The sequence below is a fragment of the Anoplolepis gracilipes genome, unplaced genomic scaffold (genome assembly GCF_047496725.1).
Source record: "Anoplolepis gracilipes unplaced genomic scaffold, ASM4749672v1 Contig18, whole genome shotgun sequence".
In the NCBI taxonomy this organism is placed as follows: Eukaryota; Metazoa; Arthropoda; class Insecta; order Hymenoptera; family Formicidae; genus Anoplolepis; species Anoplolepis gracilipes.
In genome coordinates, this window is record NW_027328669.1 from 847781 (window position 1) to 864540 (window position 16760).

Genomic DNA, 16760 nt, shown 5'->3' on the forward strand with positions numbered 1-16760 from the left:
ACCTGAAAATTGCGAGCTCCAAGTTTCACTCAATGGACTTTGGTATCCGTTTTCCATGAAAATTCACCAAACGTGATGTACATCGTAACCGGTTCCTTGTAATGATAAGGTGATGGATCCTTCGTCAAGAAGACGGTTGTCGACTGATTTATCTTCGTCGATCCGTCAACGATAAAAATCTTGATGTGCCGAATATCCGGTTTGCCACTATATTCTTCTTTCCTTTTCAACTTGTCAGAAGCTTGGTGGTCTTTCTATATGTGTATATCTGCGGCCACAGTTTACTATTGCCTTCCAAGAAGTGACGATCAAATGAGTTCGAAGTTTTTAATCAGATTTGAATCTGGATTCTTCGACACAGAAGAAGATACACAAGACACTGTGCCACAATCACCAATATTTATTAATTAATATTATTAACCAATATTAACCAATATTAGGTAGTCTTTATTGTCGTGCATGTTGATAACTTGACTTGAGTGCCATATAAATCAACAGTTGGATGAGTATGGCATTTTCGACATCATGCGCTACCGTAATATTATACTTTCTGCCATATTTGATTTTGAATGGAAAGTACATATGTTTCATAATAGAGTTGTTGGTTGGCGACAATGCCACAATCATTTGCTTGTTGAAGATTGTTTCCGTAATAGAAATTGTGTGGCTGATCGTCAATCACAGGACAACTCACACTCCACGAGTCGATTAAATTGTCATTTTTATCTAGTGATAAGGTTGCTCCCAGCTTCTTCAATGATGTGCGTTTGTTAAAATACGTTACAACCGTGATTGGTTGATATAAAAATCTCGTGATTCCCGCTAATGCCAACGGCAAAGAAGGATGATTCACACACTTTCAAGTATTTTCGGAACTTTGAGATTAGTGATTTTTAACTTGAGAGCTTTAAAAGAAATTAAACTGATAATGAATAGTATACTGCAACTTGATCTAGATACTCTTAGACGGTACTCTCAAATTGTACTTGATATACGGCTACAGAAGATTGAACTGATACTCTGTGTCTTCGATCTACTCACTAGCATTGGTACACTTGACGCCTGGAATTACTCTAGCGATCGAGGGCAGGAACTCGAACAATAATGTTCAATGGTATCGGCAACGATCAGAACAGGAAGAGGAGAGCTGTCTTTAATGATACAAGCAATTGTTCCTTGTATCAAATTCGATGACAATTACATTCTTCGGATCGTGCCTGAATAGCATCTCCATTTTGTTTTCCACCAGGTTGATTCGCGTTATGTATTCTCTGGGCGACTCACAGAAAATTTGGTCTTTTGTCCATTGGACATGATTTCGCCGGGCTCGAAGTTTCTCCGTAAGACCGGAATCGTCATCAAATATCTTTATGTAGTCCTTCTTGCAATTGTAAAACTCCCCAGATTTACATGTGTTTGACGTAAGAATTATAATCAATTATTATAGTAATTAATTTTCAACGGATACAGTAATACGGATTTTCGACATGTATGAAACGCATTGATAATCGTTTGCATCGCACTGACAAATTAGTGTAGTTTCAGTTAAACATAAGCAAATTAAATTATAATAATTTTTGTAAAAATGGCACACTTTGAAACAAAAAGTTTTAAAATTTATATAAAAAAATTAGTATAATTTAGGGTGAAAAATGAATAAATATTATATTTAAAAAATTTCCATACCTTTAAGTGAAATTACACGATATAAATTATAAAAACTATTTATTCTACAAGCTACTATAATGTGATTAAATATGTATATTTAGTAATAAAAAAGAATTCAAGTGTTGTCCAAAAATATATTCACACTTAAACCCTCATTTATATTTTATAATAATATTAATAATATTTAATGTAATTAATAATATTTAAATAAGTGTGTGTCTCAAAAATAACTCATAAAAAACATTCATTTTTCAGATTTCAAAATGTTGTTCTTCATTAAAAACAAAGCAAATGAGCTGTTCAGAATATTCAATCTTGATATCGAGTGTTAACAACAAACGAAATTAAATTCGTTGCAGAATATTATCAAGTACGCCTCTTGATAGATTGTAATACGCACACATTATATATTTAGTAAAATGTGAAATGTATTTTTTATTTTCTTTGTCTAGATAATGAAACCTTTGGTGCAAGCTTTGAACATATTACGAAGTGAATCAGGAATGTATATGGGATATTTATTACCAATCTTAAAAACTTTACAAGAAAAATTAGAAAAATTCAATAAAAATGTATTTATGTATTGCCAGTCACTAATCACAGCTATTCAACTAGGTTTGAATAAAAGATAATTTGATAAATATAGTTGTTCATTTAATTAACATGTGTTTGTTAGTTTTGAATAAAGAATAATATTTATTCATTAATTTATACATGTAATTTTAGATTATCCATATTATTTAATAAAAAAGTATAACCGCTCCCTCCTTCAATCGGAGGTTCGGCCGGATAGTTCGCCGGGATCAGGGTTCGTAATTCGAGAGGGAAAAGAGACACGACGAGACTTTGTTATACTGTAAAGTAGAATCGTTTATTGTGTGCTTGAGTGTGTATGTACAAAGGTGCATGTGAATGTGGGTGTGTGCGTCGGTGTATAAATGAGATGAACGCTATTTACAGTGTGATTGTATACTAATGAGCGTGGTGGTAAGTGTCGCTCGGCGCGCGGGTGCATACGACGGCGTGCGCTATTTTTAGCGGCGCGGCGCGTGGCGGTTTTTTCGGTGGTCGGGTTTTTACTATGGTCGCTCGGGTGCCGTCGGAATTTTTGTTGTTCGCTTTATCGCGGGTGCCGGTTTTTATAGTTTGTTGTATCGCGCGTGCCGGTTTTTGTCGTTTTATCCGACCGCTGTTTTGCGTGTCTTGATTCGGTCAAGATTCAGCGGGCGGGTTGTGGACGAGAGGAAGTTTCCGGAGAAAACTTGGGGTTTGTTACCGGATGACGAGAACTCTCGTCAGAGGCAGCTCACTCTCTACCCCTTGACCGCTGGTCCGGTATTCTGGCGGGTGCGGGTGCTGGTTGATGAGTCGCCGAGAACTCCCGGCGGGAGGGGAGCACTCTCCTCTCCGGTGGACTCGCGTTATGGTCAGGATAGTCCTAGGCGATCGAGAACTCTCGATGGTGGCGGAGTACGGTCCACCACAGTCGCTTCAGGATGGGGATCGTGAGTCTCGGGTAGTGTTTTCTGTAACGTAGAGTTTGTGTAACGTGGGATCAGAAAGGTTCTCTGAAGCGGAGCCCATCTTAGAGAACCAGATTCGGAGATCTAGTCTGGATCGTGGATGCGCGGGTTTTATACTGTGGGAGTTCCCCTTCCTCTGAGACTTCTACCGTTATCTGGTTTGCGCGTCACATGTGTCTCGGTCGGGTGTCTCCGTTCTCGGTCGCTGGAGCTTGCCTCCTCGGCGGGTCTCGAGATCTCGTTTTGCGCTCGGGTGTTCTCGGGTTCGATCGGTCGGTAGCCGAGCGGGACTTAGTCTCTGGCGCGGTTTCCCTTTCGGAAGTCTCGCGAGTCTTGGTACATTAAACAGGGCGCATGGCGCCTTCGCTTTGGTCCGGTCGGTGTTCACCGGACCGCGGACTTCCGATAGTCGTGTTATCAGGAATTTTAGTAACGGAGAGCGCTTCGTTACAAAAGAATTAATCATCGCAAGCTGTTTGCATCCAAAATTTAAGTTGCATTAGCTAAATGGAGAAGAGAAAAAACCTGCTAAGTTTTTAGAAGACGCATTAGGAATCCGCTCTAATGAAAGATGACTTTTTTTAATCAACAAATGAAAGTAGTCAAATCTACACAAGAGAAATTATGATCGATTCTTGAAATCGATAATTGCAGTATTAATATGCTAAATGATTACACTACTATTAAGAAATTCTTTATTAAATATAACCCGACAATTTCGAGTTTTGCATCTGTGGAACGTATGTGTAGCGTCAGTGGATGTATAATGACGCCACAAAGATGACCATCTTAACGATGATATATTTGAATATCAAATTCTAATAAAAATTTTGATTAAAATTTCGTGACGGAATAAGATTGTGCAAGCAAATGAGAAAGAGAGAGAAAGAGAATAGTGAACAGACAGATATTAAGTATTAAGTATAAAGTAAAAAATGTATGAATCAATAATTTTCAGATATAGAAAAATGCATGTAGTGTTACGTTGTCATTAAAGTCTGATAACAGTATACTGGTTTTCTTTTCAGAAAACAATAGTATGTTTGTCGAACGGTGTAACAAAAACTTTCTGTATTCCTTTAAAATAAATGAGAGAAATTTTCTTTTCTGTTAAAAAGACACAGAATAATAAAAATCCCTACAATCACGTAATTATAATAATTTTCTCTACGTGTAATGAAAATTTTAATATGCATAGCTTTTATGTCAAAATAATCGCGCGCTTTTACACAGCCCGAAACTAAAAGACTATAATTTTAAAATACTTTTTTTACTGGAATAAAATAATATTTTGTATTATAAAAATTAATGCAATATGGTAATAAACATACTACTATATATGTATAAGTTCTTATTTATGTCAATAATTGTTATATATTGTGACCGTTGACTTCTTTAATGATTTAATTTACTCCGTGAAATCGCAGGACCCGATGGACTGACTTATGGCACACTTTCGGCGCGATTGTTTACTCGTAAATTCCTTCGCACATTTTCGCGAATATCGCGGGTCGCTCCTTCGATTATCTGTTTGGGTGTTACGTAACCAAATCTATTCGCTAGTCGCGCCGGTATACTTAAAAATCGTGTTCGGTGAAAGGTTACGCATTTTGCTGGTGCCAACATTCACGCTAGATTTTTATACTTAAAATTTGATAATCGGTTTGCATTTGCTCGATGCGTTATAATAATATTGAATTTCGGACTTACAGTAATATTACGGCTTGCATTTTTCGCTCGCTTGTAGTCGTTCTGCTGACACTACAACGGCTGCTACAGCGTGCGACGCTGCGTTGTTGGTTGTGGAGTTGTCGTAAGTCGTGGCGTTGACTGGCTCGCGTCCTTCTTCAGCTTCCTAGCTGTAGTCTTCTGGCATTCTACTTGGCTTGTCACCCTGTGGTGCTTTTTCCTGGATGCAGTTTTCTAGTATCCCATTTGTCTTGTCACACTGTGGTGATTTTCTTCCTAGCTGCAGTCTTCCAGCATCCCACCGCTGCCACCAATTTTGTTGTGCCCCTCGTAGGAACACGGGAATTCTTGGGATCGTTGCTAGATAAGGGTTTGGAAACGCGACACTGGCTCCCGGGAAGTCGACGGCGTTTTGGGATGTTACGTTTGGGTTGCTTTTATTGACAAATATGGCTCGACTTACAGATTGGCTCCGTAGTTATAATTGTTTTTCGTTCAGTTTATAGTGCGTCGCGGCCGCGTGTTGGCTTCCGATTTTCGACGCCCGCACTGCGTTACTTTTCTAAAACTGTTCGCCTACTTCCTCTTTGCAGGTGCTTAAGTATCCTGAAAGGGACGCTCCAGTCCAAGGGCATGTGCCGAAAAGGTGCCCTCCTCTGAATTCGCGTCGCATTTCGTGACCTCCCAAAACAGCGCGTGGTCCGCTGTTTTGCGCGGCTTTGTTGCACCTAATTTTCCTTAGCGATGTTTACGTCATGATATCGCAATACATCCGCGCTCGCATTTTTTAGTAGTAGGACACTCCCGGTTAATATGTGTCAATATGCTTTTCAGGCTATAACATTTATAGCTGAACCTTTTTATGGAGCGTTTTTTTGCTGGCTTTTTAGCGGTGTTTTGCTAAGAAAAGTGTAGCTGTTTGAAGCGAAAGTGTCATAATTAGGTATCCTATATAAAAATGGATGAAGAGATTGGACGTATAGTGGCAATTACAGTTGCTGCAGTAATTAAAAGACGTTTTATGGCCGTTGCAAAATAAAAATAAAAAAAAATATAAAATAAAAATATTTTTTTTTAAATAAAAAAATATATATAAAAATAATATTTTTTAAAAATATAAAAATAAAAATATTTTGTTTTTTTATAAAAATATTGATTTCATCTATGTAAAAATGATTATAGCCTTTTAAACAAGAATGATAATTTATTACATTTTCTGCGACTTTTGTGTTGCACATACCACATATGTACAGAATTTTTTGCAATATATACATATTCAAAATATATATTAGGGGGGCCGGAAAGTAATGTCTTTTCTACGCATGTCAATATTTGATTGTCATTTGTCAGCTCATTGTGTACTTCAAAGTAGTATCAAAGACATTTTAAGGTTAGGTGACTTGTTTACTTGTAAATAATTAAATCTTAAAATTTTTTTGCAATTTGGGGTGAAATGGCCAGCCAAATACCAGAAGAGGTCCGACATTGTATGCTTTTTGAGTTTCACAAGGGTAGTAACGCAACAGTTGCTACCAAAAACATTTGCGATGTTTATCCAAGTGCATTAGACGTTCGTAAATGCCAAAAGTGGTTTTCTAAGTTCAGATCCGGTAATTTTGATCTTTCCGACTCGTATCGATCAGGAAGACCACAACTTTAGACAATGACATGTTAAGGGCGGAAGTGGAAGCAAATCCGTGTCAGACAATCGAGGAACTGTCAAACACTCTTAACCAACCTTGGTCGACCATCCAAGAACATTTGCAGTAGATTGGTAAAGTAAGCAGAGCAGGTGTTTGGATCCCGCATAATCTGTCCGAAGAAAACAAAGCTAACCGATCCTCCACATGTAACTTATTGCTTCAACGGCACAATACAGAAGCGTTTTTTGATCGCTTGATCACTGGAGATGAAAAATGGGTCCTTCTCTAATAATCCAAAACGCAAAAGGCAGTGGCTCTCTCCGAATGAATCGCCACGAAGTACTGCTAAGCCAGGTTTACATCCCAAAAAGGCGCTTTTGTGTGTTTGGAGTATTCGCGGAATCGTTCATTTTGAAGTGCTGAAACCTGGACAAACTGTGAATGCAGACCTTTACTGTGAACAATTGGATCGAGTAAATCAATCTTTAATTGAAAAGTGTCCAGCGATTGTCAACAGAAAAGGCGTTATTCTGCAACACGATAATGCAAGACCGCACTGCGCAAGACGAATCCTGGAAAAAATTAATGAATTGGGGTGGGAGGTACTGCCTCACCCACCATACTCACCCGACATCGCACCATCGGATTTCCATTTATTCCGATCGCTACAACACTTTCTAAGTGACAAAAAATTTGAAAATTTGGATGATATCCAAAATGTCATCTCCAGATATTTTGCTCAAAACCAATTGATTTTTATCAATCCGGCATTGAAAATTTGCTAGATGGCAAAAGGTTGTTGATAACGAGGATGATTACATCATTGATTAAAAATAAAAACTTGTTAAAAATTTATTTGTTTGAATTTAATGTAAGAAAACGACATTACTTTCCGGTCCTCCTAATATTAATATCACAAATACCTAACATAACCTAATAGTTTGTAATAGGTATATAATATGTATTATGATTATATATATTATATTCATTGTATGTATTATCATTCCAGTTATCTTCCTTTTGATGTTTAAAAAAATATTTAACTGGAAAATAAAAATATTTGTTAACTTATTTTGCTTCCTCCGACTTTCAGGGTTTTTTCGCTGATAGTTCAACAAATCGAACTTTGAGCGTGCCTTCGCTAGATAGTCACTTTGGCGAAAATTGATAGAGTGGGGATAAAAAGCTAGCTTTTATCAGCTGTGAAATCGTACCTTTATTTTCGTACCCTTAGTGTGGCGTGGATTTTCGCGCCTGGCGTTCAAATCATCGTTCTGTGCAATTTTGACGTTATCGGATGTTATTCGGACGAGGAACCCGACAACACTATCGATAGTCACCACGACGCGAACGGACCAATCGCTGGCCGTAATACCATCGAACGCGTTTTTCCGTTAGAAGGGCTTATTCACCTTTGTCGGTTAACGAAAATATATTCAAGCCCGTTATAGAATCAAACATCGTGCGACAACCGAATGTACCGTCAGCAGAAATAAATAGAGAAATTGAGCGTACACGAACACAAGCAGGAGGAAATTCCACTGCACGACAGGTAAACGCAGAACAGGCAATAGGCAATAATACGGGTAATGAGGTATTAATAGAACTTTTACACAGTTTCCGGGAAATGCAAGTGGAAATAAGAAATTTACGGGAACAAGTTCAACATATGCACATAAATCGCGAAGAATTAAACCGAACACAAAACGTACCTCGCGATAATAATAACCTAGACCTCACATACGGACGAACAGAATACGATGTCAGGCATTGACAGAGTGTAGCTCCACAGTTCGTATCATTAAAAGAAGCGCGAATTCTAAAATTTGATGGAACTTCGAGAAGTAACTTACAAGATTTTATAAACTCGTGCACTACGCAATGAACACTATTAACCCACTGGACGAAGACGCATTACTGCAAGCGATCCTGTACACAAAGTTAAGAGGAAAGGCTAGACAAGACTTTAAAACACGAGACATACAGTCATATGATGAGTTAAAACAACAATTCGAGGATTGTTATCAACCAAAACAGAGCACTACACATTTACAAATAGAATTTAACTCATTGAAACAGAAAACGAATAAGACCGCTCATGTTTTCGGGCAACGCGTAGATCAACTTGCTATGAAACTATATGAATCAATGATAGAAGGGGAAGAACATTCGCCCATGTTCAAACGCGCAATCCAATGGACAATAAAGAAGCAGGCTCTAATAAACTTTGAAACGGGACTACGCGACGATATCAAACTATTAGTTCGAGCTCAACGGTACACTACAGGCGGCAATAAACGGTGCGAGTTCGGAAGAAAAACTCATCGGGCCTACGGGAAAAATTTATAACTCATTTAATAAAAATAAGACTAAAGCAAGGTATTCGCAACAAAATCAGAATTCAAGTCCGCAATGCTTCAAATGCGGTAAAAATGGACACATCGGGCGCGATTGTTGAAGTAGCAAATATGTACTTTCTAAGCCGGATAAAACTACGTGAGTAAATGCGATAAGTAAATACTGTAATTACTGCAAAAAATCCGGTTATAACCGTGATGAATGCTGGAGCCTAAAGAGACGACCAGGAACGACTACTAATAAAATAAAAGACAATAATAACAAAACATGCAATGGAAGTACGCGCGAATATAAGAATTCGCATCGTCAGCGAGAGAAAAGCACTGCCTCAGCAAATAGCGATAGTGACGACCAACAAAAAGAAACAAGAAATAAACAGCCGCGATCTGCATCGACATATCGTGTAGCACATTTAAAAAATACTCTGCGTTCACAAAAACCAACTGAACTATTAATAGCGAACTTATGCGTGAAGCAAAACACGATAGAGTAAAAATGCTCTACGATTCTGGATCAACAATTTCCTTGATAAAACATTTGAAAGACGAAGCTTTTATATACGAAGCTTTTATATCGAATTACGCTTACGAGTGTAACAGGACACCAAATACATACATTAGGGAAAATGTACGCTACGATTATATTAGATAAAATCAAAATAAAGCATGCCTTCTATATCGTGAAAGACGACATTCCGATTGAACACGACGGAATTTTGGGGATTGATTTCCTACGAAAACACTCCGTGTCCTGTGACTACCAACAGCACTACTAAAAATAGGAAATTCCGCCATAAAACTCCATCCATTCAATAAAATTATTTTAAAACCACGTGGTGAAACTATAATAACAGCAAATACGGAAGGAAATATAATCGGACTCGTGCGATCTGAAGAAACCGCACCGGGCGTATACATAGGAAATTGTATGGTAAAAGCAGAAAATCATACATGCCCGATCAGCATTATTAACACCACAGAAAAAGAAGTTGAAATATGCACATCCCTTGTCACTCTCGAAAAAATCGTACATAATAAAATAACAAAAGTCAATACGATACAAGCACATGGAAACCCGAGCCTTAGTTCACCACGATCCTCACACATTTGATAGTTACTACGAACAGACCATTTAAACTCAGAAGAAAAACAGACTCCCGAAAATATATGCGAGCAATACGCGGACGTATTCCATTTGTAGTTCCATTCGAGTCCATTTTATAGATGTCGATAGTCAATTTCAGTACTATCTTAATCAAGTAGAATAAAAATCAAGATGACGTCGTAAAAGACATCTTCAAAACTTTTTTGAAAAGACGTCTAAAAATTTTGTTTTGTAAGACATTTTTTAGATTACTCTGGAAAAAATTAAAAAATGGTACGGTGTGTGTGTGTGTGTGTGTGCGTGCGCGTGTCGCGTGCGTGCGTGCGTACGTGTGTGTGTGTGTGTGTGTGGGCGCGCGCGCGCGATGTGTGCTTGTAGGATAAATGCAATTGCTCATATATCGATTGTGCAGTCTCCTTATGCGCAATCACCATCACCCGATCTTTTGAGGAAAAGGCACACATGACAGCAAGCGGACATTGTGAATTTATAATCAAAGGTAATCCTCTTTATTTAAGTATATAATACGAATATTAAATAATAAGCAAGCCAGAAATTTGATTTTACACATTTATATTTGTGGCGGCTATGGCAACCGCCACAAGCGCTTTCGCGCGAGTCACACGGCTAATACGCGGGCCGCCGCTACGCGGCGCAAGCCAGGGAGTCGCCCGGGAGTAGAATACGGTCCGCGCAGTATATAAACGCGACGACGGAGAGCGAAGCCGACCATTCTGGGACTAGCAGTACGTTATAACAGAACCGTCATCTATTTCGAGAATGCAAGGGCTACACGCTGCGCAAGTCACATCCGTCAAGGATCCCTCGGCCGGTATACCCGCCCCGATCACCAGGGCCGGCTATCCCACAATAGGAGCCTGAGGTAGTGATGGGCGATACAGTATCGATATTACAAATATCGATACTTTAATGTTTAAATATCGGTATTTTGTATCGATATTTTATTATTTGATATTTCAACATATCGATACTCAATCCCTGAATATCGATTTTCGATACACCTACAGGATTTTTACATACAGGACGTGAAAACGCTTGCGCACGGCAAGAAGTGACGCGGTAGGCAATAGCCAATCAACGTACCGCATTCGCGCATTGGCTATCACCTATCACATTGCTTGTTGCCGTGCGGCAAGAGTTTCTGCGTCATGTGAAAAAGTCCATATTGATAGAAAGTAGAAAGCAAACGCAACTCTTATGTATTATGTATTCGGGTTCCGGGTTTCGGTAAACTGTGAATTCACGAAGAAAAAGAAGAAAGGGGAAATACCTGTTGCTATAAGGTAAGAATAAAAATAAGCGAATGTATATTTCTTTTTTCTATATTTATTTCTTACTCATCTGTTTTGATTGAATGTGTATTTGTCTTATTTCTAATTTTACAGAGTTCGTTAAAAAGTTCCTTCCTAACCTCAACCTTACGACTAACGACTTACTTGTCAAAAAAGTAAGCGTGCGCTATTCCATTTCTTGAAAAGTATCATTATGTCCTGATTTCTACTTTTTATATTATCTATTTCTTATATTTATAATTATATTTATAATGCTCAAAACGGTATTTTTCATTTTTTATGTATTATAAAATACTAATTTTATCTATTTCTTTTTTATATATATAGTGCCACCAAAAAGTACTATTTGGCACTATTTCGTGAAAAGTGGTGCAGTCGCGAAGTGTAAAATTTGTCAGTTAGATGTAAAGACAGCTGGAAATACGACAAATTTACATTTTCATATCGTTATCATCCTGATATCCAGATCGATATTCAGAAAAAATCTTCAGTATCTCTCAAAAGAAAACAAATGGTAACATATTATATTAATCTTCAGTCTTATTTTAATTTCTGTGTGTTTTATATATATAAATATTTAAATTATATATAACAAATTGTAGTCTAAAGTGGATAATAAAGATTCTATTGATAATCCAGTCCCATCTCCAACGACTCCAAGTACTCCAACACCTTCCATATCGTCAATTTATTCAGAACCGAGATCAGTATCGATTTCACCAAGTCCTATTTCTAAACAACTTAAAATAGATTTAGCTTTTGGAAAACAAAAATCGTATCAAGGTATAGCAATTGTTGTTATTATTCAATTATATTTCAAATTTTAAACAAATATTTAATTACATATGATTTGTTGATATTATATCGAAAGCATCTATTGTTTATATATAAGTTTTTCTTTAAATATTTTTTAGTCAATTCAAATAGAATATTCACTTTTGATGGTTTTAAAATACTTTAACACTTATATATTTTTTCAAATATATAAAAATTTTATTCATAATTTTTGGATTTCAATGAAAAAAAGAAAAAGAGAAAGAATATATTCTATAATATTTTATAATATTAAAATTTTATATTTTTTCATACTTTTAAATTTTTAGATGGAGGATCTAGAGTTGCAGATGTAACAAACTACTATTCATGATAGCTAAAGACAACTTGCCATTTCGTATAGTTGAAAAGGAAGGTTTCCAAACATTTATGAGTACAATACTGCCTTTATACAAGATCCCTAGTAGGAAAAGCATTACTCATCTTATGGAGAATAAATACGCATTTTTATCAAGTATAATGAAAATACAACTTTCAGAAGTAAAGTATTTATTCCTAACTACTGACATCTGGACTGAAACTTTAAATACGAAAAGTTTTCTGGGCTTAACGGCACACTTCTTAGTAGGAGAGCAACATAAATCTGTTACAATTGGCGTTGTTGAGTTGACGGAAAGACATCAATCCGAATATTTAAAAAATTGGCTATTAAATTTAATAAAGTAATGGAACAAAGACATGAAAAATATTATAGTGGTTGTGTCAGATAACGGTATTAACATAAAAAAACTATTATTGATGCTTTCGGTATAGACAAGCATTTATCATGTCTTGCACATACCTTAAACTTAGTTCTGGCCAAAGTTATTGAAAAAGATAGCATTGTAAAAGATTTATGTGCAAAAATAAAAGCTATTGTTAAATATTTTAAAAAGTCAGTCATTGCTGCAGATCAATTACGATTTCATTCGGATTTAAAATTAATTCAAAGTGTGGAAACACGTTGGAATTCAACGTACAATATGCTAGAGAGATTTATAGAATTGTCGGAAAAAATTAGCTATATCATTTTACAGTGTCCTACAGCCCCTCCGATGCTGACTACCTTAGAGTTACAATCGACTAAAGAATTTGTCCAGTTATTAAAGCCTTTTGAAGATGCAACAAAAATTATATACGGTGAATACTATCTTACTGCGAGCAAAGTAATTCCAATTATAAGTATTTTGAAAAATAAATTGCAATCGTTTGAACCTTCTACTGATATAGAACATTATTTTAAAAAAGAATTAATAAATCAATTTACAAAACGATTTGAATATATAGAACAAATATCGCTATTAGCTATAGCTACAATTTTAGATCCTAGATTTAAGAATATTAATTTTAATAATAAAGTTGCTTGTTCACGGGCTATTAACAAAATTACGAAATTTATAAAGTCATAAATGTTAATCTTAAACAAAATGAACAAAAAGATTTATGTGACAATAATGCAAACTTTTGGTCCTATCATGAAAAGCTTGTAGATTTAAATATATCTAAACAAATTGTCAATCAAAATCCTGATCAAATACCAGATGATTTTCGTTATTATTTAAATCAACCACCTATAAAAATGGACGATAATCCCATTAAATATTGGAGCCTATCCAGTGATTCGCATTTAAAATCTTTAACAATTAAACATCAATCATTAATTGCTACTTCAGTTCCTTCTGAAAGATTATTTTCTAAAGCAGGTAGAGTAATGACCGAAGAGCGAAATAGACAAGTGATCATTTAAATCACTTGTTATTTTTACAATCCTTTGATGCGAATGATTGGCGTCTATAAAGAATTATATTTTATTATTATAAGTCATCTGGCATTTGATCAGATTTTGATTGACAATTATTATTATTAAGGTTATATATAATATAAAATTATATATAAGGTATAAATAATGTGCAATTATTATTTTGTATTGCAATAGTACATATAAGATATAAATAATGTGCAGTTGTTATTTTGTATTGCAATAGTACGTATTAAAATTATATTCAATTATATATTTTAGGTACAAATAAAGAAATTTTATGTAAAATGTTTATTTTTTATTTATTTAAAAAATAATAACGTAATTATGTAAACTATAAATACATGCCATTTGCATAATTATATTTATAAGATATATATAGCATATTTTCATATTAATATTTTTATATAATTCAGATATCGATATTGATGATATTGATACACAACGTTTGATATTTTTTATGTTAATATTTTTATATAATTCAGATATCGATATTGATGATATCGATACACAACGTTCGATATTTTTTATGTATAAATATTTTCATTTATGATACGTATCGATACGACATATCGATACTTTTAAGTCGTATCGCCCATTACTAGCCTGAGGAGCGACCACGACGTGGGATTCGCACTACTACCGTGGAGGCTGATTCCAATTGACCTGCCACCGGTAAAACGGACACGACCATCTCGGGCGTTGTTATCCACGTGGGACGTTAGAGCACGGCGCTGGACATCGTCCAACGGACCTTGGGGAGTACCCGAACGCCTATCACCACCACCAGGTTCTCCGCCGACACAACCGACCACGGTGGCGCTACGCGACGCAACGACACAGACGCCGAGTATAAAAGCCAAGGAACCCAGAGCCAACCAGGCAATCGAGAGCGGAGCACGCAGTGTCACACGTCCACACAGACGACAGCCTCGCAGTGGGAAGACATCTCTAAGACCGTTTCCACGCAGACGGATATACGCGCTCACACGCCCGACGGCGAACTCAGAGACGGCAACAACTGCTGCAAACCACTCTCCACGACTAAGTGGACGAAGACCAGGCCTTCCATTTCCTGGCGCGAGCGGCAATAACGTCGTACCATACCGGCCTTTTTTAGGGCCACTATAAACATTTACACACCACACACACACCTGTACATACATTACACGATACACTTGTAAATATTCACAACACCAGTTGTACATAGAAAGGAATAAACTACCATCAAAAAGCAAATACCATGTCTCGATCTGCACCTCACATCGCCACTTCCTCTGCGTATTCGCTAGCGAGCGAACACGAAGGCAGGGCTAAGCGTAGTACCCGCCATATATTTTTTTGTCCAAATTGACTAATTTTTTCTAAAATGGTATTTTAAAGTTTGAGGTTATTAAGTATTCCAAAAGCGAAAATAATCATTAATAATATTGTTATTATATAGATGATGAAACATTTTGCTATAAAAATAAAAACTTTAGTAAGCTAGCTATAAGATCTTAAAATTTTAAAGAATGAATTGCATATATGAAGTATCTGACATTGTGAAATATGCGATACGCACATTTTATGGGTGCTGTTGCGTTTTGCAATACCGAACCTAACCGAACTTTATGTAATATTATATGTATAAAACGAATATTGGAACAAAAATGTTCATGGAAAGGAAAAAAGAACAATTTTCGCGTAGATAATTTAAACTTAATAATAATAATAATCACTCAATTAGTAATAAGGAAAAGTCGCGCGATAAATAGACCGTTCTTGTTACGCAACACCTTAAACATTTCAACACGATTTCCCAATGAATACACGATAAAAATACATTACAGTTCGATGTTCGTCACTACGTAGGATTAAATGATAACCGCCCAATTAGTAATAAGGAAAAGTCGCACGATAAATAGACCGTTCTTGCCACACCGTAACTCAAATATTTAGACACGATTTCTAAACGAGTACAGAAGAGCCCAACGACAAATTATCAATCTCTTTTGTAACCGAACAATAAACACAGCTGAGTAAATTCTAAGATTTCCTAATTCTCAGCAACAATTAAAACAAGGCGGAGAAAAGATGACTTCGGACCAATCTCAATACGTAGTTCTGTCCAACACGCCTCAGGAAAATTATATAAAAGGAACAGTTTCGAGAACGCTCAGGAACATTATTCTTAACACTCTTCAAGCTCTTAGAACTTTTCAAGTCAATCATCTCAGAAATTCGGGGTCGATAGTCAATAGTGTTGCACCAGTAATTTCCCTCGGAAACTTGACTTTCGTTCGGGCTCTCCTTTTAACGCAAATTCAGTGCGTGATCCACGAGCACAACCTTCAACGCTCAGCTGCAGAACAACACTGAGACGAAGGGAACGAGAGTACCGAACGTAAGACTTCATCAAAATAGTAAGGCGAGCTTAATTAGATAGAATCAGAAACGAACCCGAAAAACACACACACAGTTTTTTCTTATTACAACAAAAATAAAATATGTAAACTTTCCACCCAGAACATAAAACTTTAGACTCTCACTCTCCCTCTCATTATTCTGGGTGATGACCTTCGTACTTATGTAACACCCGCGATTAACACACACGTACTCACGCGAACACAAATTAGAGAATGATTATAATTCAATTACAAACATTTGTATACACATATTATATACATACATTTATAACCAAACTTAGCAATAATTTGATGTAATATACTTTCAAAACTATGAATAAATTTATGTAATATTAAAACTCAATTCTCTCCGTGACTTCTAATCCCTTTATCGGTTGAAAGATCGCACTTAGTTCTATCCCGCGTTAAAAGGATTAATTTCCTTTACTAAAAAGGATCTTTCGACGAATGTTCGAAATAACAAGTAATAGCGATATTCATTA

At 36.2% G+C, this 16760-nt stretch overlaps 3 pseudogenes; all 3 read left to right on the forward strand.

The window, feature by feature from the left end:
• Positions 1-1909: 1909 nt before the first annotated feature.
• Positions 1910-5799, forward strand: LOC140675736 (uncharacterized; annotated as a pseudogene).
• A 388-nt stretch (positions 5800-6187) lies between these two features.
• On the forward strand, positions 6188-7294 carry LOC140675756 (histone-lysine N-methyltransferase SETMAR-like; annotated as a pseudogene).
• A 3471-nt stretch (positions 7295-10765) lies between these two features.
• On the forward strand, positions 10766-13520 carry LOC140675773 (E3 SUMO-protein ligase ZBED1-like; annotated as a pseudogene).
• The last annotated feature ends 3240 nt before the right edge of the window (positions 13521-16760 follow it).